At 55.7% G+C, this 5,000-nt stretch overlaps 3 non-coding genes across 3 annotated transcripts in view; all 3 read left to right on the top strand.

The window, feature by feature from the left end:
- Nucleotides 1–2,193: 2,193 nt before the first annotated feature.
- LOC126320284 (small subunit ribosomal RNA) lies at nt 2,194–4,086 on the top strand. The gene has a single exon (XR_007558018.1). It is a non-coding gene; the product is annotated as a small subunit ribosomal RNA (ribosomal RNA).
- A 368-nt stretch (nt 4,087–4,454) lies between these two features.
- Nucleotides 4,455–4,609, top strand: LOC126320292 (5.8S ribosomal RNA). Its single transcript, XR_007558025.1, has one exon. It is a non-coding gene; the product is annotated as a 5.8S ribosomal RNA (ribosomal RNA).
- Nucleotides 4,610–4,797: 188 nt separating this feature from the next.
- LOC126320289 (large subunit ribosomal RNA) overlaps nt 4,798–5,000 on the top strand; it is a 4,222-nt gene continuing 4,019 nt past the window's right edge. The window contains exon 1 of the ribosomal RNA XR_007558023.1: nt 4,798–5,000. This exon is cut by the window's right edge and continues 4,019 nt beyond it. This is a non-coding gene — a ribosomal RNA (large subunit ribosomal RNA).

Genomic DNA, 5,000 nt, shown 5'->3' with positions numbered 1-5,000 from the left:
TAACTCAATTTGTCCCTTAACCTAACCCACGTTGTCCCTTAACCTAACCCACGTTGTCCCTTAACCTAACCCACGTTGTCCCTTAACCTAACCCACGTTGTCCCTTAACCTAACCCACGTTGTCCCTTAACCTAACCCACGTTGTCCCTTAACCTAACCCACGTTGTCCCTTAACCTAACCCACGTTGTCCCTTAACCTAACCCACGTTGTCCCTTAACCTAACCCACGTTGTCCCTTAACCTAACCCACGTTGTCCCTTAACCTAACCCACGTTGTCCCTTAACCTAACCCACGTTGTCCCTTAACCTAACCCACGTTGTCCCTTAACCTAACCCACGTTGTCCCTTAACCTAACCCACGTTGTCCCTTAACCTAACCCACGTTGTCCCTTTGCCTAACATAGTTCACTGCTCGGAATCTCTGGTGTCGTTGTTATCCTCATGTAGATGTCTTGCGAGTGTTGCTTACTTTCCACATATTCCCGCTATCCACTGTCAATTGTACTGCAATAGGACTATATCGCCCCCCCCCCCCTCTGCCCCTCTCTTTGTGTCTCCGTCCTCTCAAGCTGGTCGGTCTGGCGTTTGAGTGTTAAATGAGCCTCGCAGCTGTTCAGTTGCGTTCAGATGTCGACGCCCTCAGTGTACGTCGTGGTATGGTCTGTGTCCATTGTCCGCTGATGTCGTACGCGTAACCCACACGCTGTACCGATCATCGGTAGTTACGTACAGAGTGAAGTAGTGTGATACGTGTGACCGTACGCTGGCTGTGCCCAACGGTGTCGAATCTCAATTTCCATATGTTGTGCTCGATGCTACTTGTCTCGTCTCCCAATAACAGCTAGGTTGCACTGTGGTACGCCGTAGAGGCGTGTGGGAGGAACGTACGAACGCATTGTATGTCACCCTGGGTCGCTGGGGGTGGTGGTGCGGTGAGTCAGGTCAGGTCAGCGTGAGCCGTGTGATGTAGTGACGCGTGTATTCCGACTTTGTCGTATTGCCTCACACAAAGTGCTACCCTGGTGGACCGCGTTCCATATCTGGGACATGCCGCAGATGCCGGTTGACAGTGGATCGCGGAAGGGACATCGCATACGTGCGCGGGCCACCTTCCACGTGTTCTCTTCTGCACATGTCGCAGTGTGTATGTGGTCTGATGTAGCGTGTCGTGACACATGACATCCTGGCATGCAAGAATTGTTGAATTCGCAAATGTAGGTGGACATCTACGTTTACTGCCCAAGATACGCAAATGAACTGGAAATCCGTTGTTGAGCGGTTGTTCACGCTGGAGGTGAATCTGTGATGGCGACGATCGGTACAGCTATTAACCGGTTGTTTCAGCGGTACCCGCCACATCCACACACGTGACTAGGCCCATGTGGGTATGAAGCGATACGCGGCGGTGGCTTGGTGGGACTGTTCCCGGCCGGTGAAGGGGGGCCGCCCGGCGTGTTGGCCGCGCGCTGCGTGGGCGCACGCGCAACAGGCGGCTGGTGGGGGGCGCCGAGTGGCAGGAGCGCCAGCCGACGGGCTCGGCAGGCGGCGCAGCTACGCTGCGGCGCACCCTGCACGCGGCGCCTGGCGGCCAAAGTTGGTTCAGCCGAGCCCGGTGCGAAGCGCGGTGGACATCTGCAGTGTGCTGGTCTGATTGAGGACTGTGTGCGTTGAGGATGCGCCGCCGCCTGGCACTCGGCGCCGCGACGCCGTCTGCTGCTCGGTCGCCCCAGCGGTTCTCGCAGGTGGTTTGTATCGCAGTTGTGCGGACGTGTTGGCGCGTGCGCTGTGCTGGGAGAGTTCGCTTCTGCACCCAAGTGGGGCTTTGCCCTTGTGTGGCGCTGGCGTTGGAGCTGCCGGTCACCATAGGTGGCGCGTGTTGTCTCCCGCCGGCAATGCCACGACAGCACGCTCCCGGGCCTCTGTCGGCAGCGGCAAGCTCAGTTGGGAGCAAGGGTGTTCGCACTAAAACCGTCTACTCGCCTAACTCCGGGCGATTGCGCCTCTCTCGAAACCGACCAAGTACCTAGGACGGCGCTGCGCGCCGCCGGGACCTGAGAGGGTTTCGAGGTGTATCGTGCAGGGGAGCTCGGCCTCCTCCTGTTTGCAGAATAATTGAGCGGACGCTTGCGTGTTCGCGCGGGCCCCCGGGACACACTCCCGGGCGGCCGGCTGCTCAGCTCTAGTTGACGCAGCTCCCTGGTTGATCCTGCCAGTAGTCATATGCTTGTCTCAAAGATTAAGCCATGCATGTCTCAGTACAAGCCGCATTAAGGTGAAACCGCGAATGGCTCATTAAATCAGTTATGGTTCCTTAGATCGTACCCACGTTACTTGGATAACTGTGGTAATTCTAGAGCTAATACATGCAAACAGAGTCCCGACCAGAGATGGAAGGGACGCTTTTATTAGATCAAAACCAATCGGATTGGCTTGTCTGGTCCGTTTGCCTTGGTGACTCTGAATAACTTTGGGCTGATCGCACGGTCCTCGTACCGGCGACGCATCTTTCAAATGTCTGCCTTATCAACTGTCGATGGTAGGTTCTGCGCCTACCATGGTTGTAACGGGTAACGGGGAATCAGGGTTCGATTCCGGAGAGGGAGCCTGAGAAACGGCTACCACATCCAAGGAAGGCAGCAGGCGCGCAAATTACCCACTCCCGGCACGGGGAGGTAGTGACGAAAAATAACGATACGGGACTCATCCGAGGCCCCGTAATCGGAATGAGTACACTTTAAATCCTTTAACGAGTATCTATTGGAGGGCAAGTCTGGTGCCAGCAGCCGCGGTAATTCCAGCTCCAATAGCGTATATTAAAGTTGTTGCGGTTAAAAAGCTCGTAGTTGGATTTGTGTCCCACGCTGTTGGTTCACCGCCCGTCGGTGTTTAACTGGCATGTATCGTGGGACGTCCTGCCGGTGGGGCGAGCCGAAGGGGTGCTTTCGCGTCCCGAGGCGGACCCCGTTTAAATCCTACCAGGGTGCTCTTTGTTGAGTGTCTCGGTGGGCCGGCACGTTTACTTTGAACAAATTAGAGTGCTTAAAGCAGGCAAGCCCGCCTGAATACTGTGTGCATGGAATAATGGAATAGGACCTCGGTTCTATTTTGTTGGTTTTCGGAACCCGAGGTAATGATTAATAGGGACAGGTGGGGGCATTCGTATTGCGACGTTAGAGGTGAAATTCTTGGATCGTCGCAAGACGAACAGAAGCGAAAGCATTTGCCAAGTATGTTTTCATTAATCAAGAACGAAAGTTAGAGGTTCGAAGGCGATCAGATACCGCCCTAGTTCTAACCATAAACGATGCCAGCCAGCGATCCGCCGCAGTTCCTCCGATGACTCGGCGGGCAGCCTCCGGGAAACCAAAGCTTTTGGGTTCCGGGGGAAGTATGGTTGCAAAGCTGAAACTTAAAGGAATTGACGGAAGGGCACCACCAGGAGTGGAGCCTGCGGCTTAATTTGACTCAACACGGGAAACCTCACCAGGCCCGGACACCGGAAGGATTGACAGATTGATAGCTCTTTCTTGATTCGGTGGGTGGTGGTGCATGGCCGTTCTTAGTTGGTGGAGCGATTTGTCTGGTTAATTCCGATAACGAACGAGACTCTAGCCTGCTAACTAGTCGCGTGACATCCTTCGTGCTGTCAGCGATTACTTTTCTTCTTAGAGGGACAGGCGGCTTCTAGCCGCACGAGATTGAGCAATAACAGGTCTGTGATGCCCTTAGATGTTCTGGGCCGCACGCGCGCTACACTGAAGGAATCAGCGTGTCTTCCTAGGCCGAAAGGTCGGGGTAACCCGCTGAACCTCCTTCGTGCTAGGGATTGGGGCTTGCAATTGTTCCCCATGAACGAGGAATTCCCAGTAAGCGCGAGTCATAAGCTCGCGTTGATTACGTCCCTGCCCTTTGTACACACCGCCCGTCGCTACTACCGATTGAATGATTTAGTGAGGTCTTCGGACTGGTACGCGGCATCGACTCTGTCGTTGCCGATGCTACCGGAAAGATGACCAAACTTGATCATTTAGAGGAAGTAAAAGTCGTAACAAGGTTTCCGTAGGTGAACCTGCGGAAGGATCATTACCGACTAGACTGCATGTCTTTCGATGTGCGTGTCGTGTCGTGTCGCGCAACACGCTACCTGTACGGCAGTGGCCGTGCGCCGCGTGCGGAACCACGCGTGCCTCTCAAAACTAGCGGAAGTGTTGTTGTTGTGTGGTACGAGCGCTGAAGCTCTGGAGCGGCTGGCCTGCGGTACCTGGCGCCTGGCGCCGGTTTTGAATGACGTTCGCCCGAGTGCCTGTCCGCTCCGGTGTGGAGCCGTACGACGCCCATCGGCTGTGAGGCCGTTGGACACAAAAAAAAATAGTGGAACAGGGGCCGTCAGACGCCTCAGTCCCGCAAATGCTACTGTCTTGAAAGAGACAGTGGGAGACTGAAAAGGAAAAGATCACCCAGGACGGTGGATCACTCGGCTCGTGGGTCGATGAAGAACGCAGCAAATTGCGCGTCGACATGTGAACTGCAGGACACATGAACATCGACGTTTCGAACGCACATTGCGGTCCATGGATTCCGTTCCCGGGCCACGTCTGGCTGAGGGTCGGCTACGTATACTGAAGCGCGCGGCGTTTGTCCCGCTTCGGAGACGTGGGAGTGTCGTGGTCGCCTGTGTGGCCGGCCGCGTCTCCTTAAACGTGCGATGCGCGCCCGTCGCCTGGCGGTTCGCATACCGGTACTTTCTCGGTAGCGTGCACAGCCGGCTGGCGGTGTGGCGTGCGACACCTCGTACAACGACCTCAGAGCAGGCGAGACTACCCGCTGAATTTAAGCATATTACTAAGCGGAGGAAAAGAAACTAACAAGGATTCCCCCAGTAGCGGCGAGCGAACAGGGAAGAGTCCAGCACCGAACCCCGCAGGCTGCCGCCTGTCGTGGCATGTGGTGTTTGGGAGGGTCCACTACCCCGACGCCTCGCGCCGAGCCCAAGTCCAACT

Source organism: Schistocerca gregaria, unplaced genomic scaffold (assembly GCF_023897955.1).
Source record: "Schistocerca gregaria isolate iqSchGreg1 unplaced genomic scaffold, iqSchGreg1.2 ptg000713l, whole genome shotgun sequence".
Classification (NCBI taxonomy): domain Eukaryota; kingdom Metazoa; phylum Arthropoda; class Insecta; order Orthoptera; family Acrididae; genus Schistocerca; species Schistocerca gregaria.
This window is presented reverse-complemented; position numbering and strand designations above follow the sequence as displayed.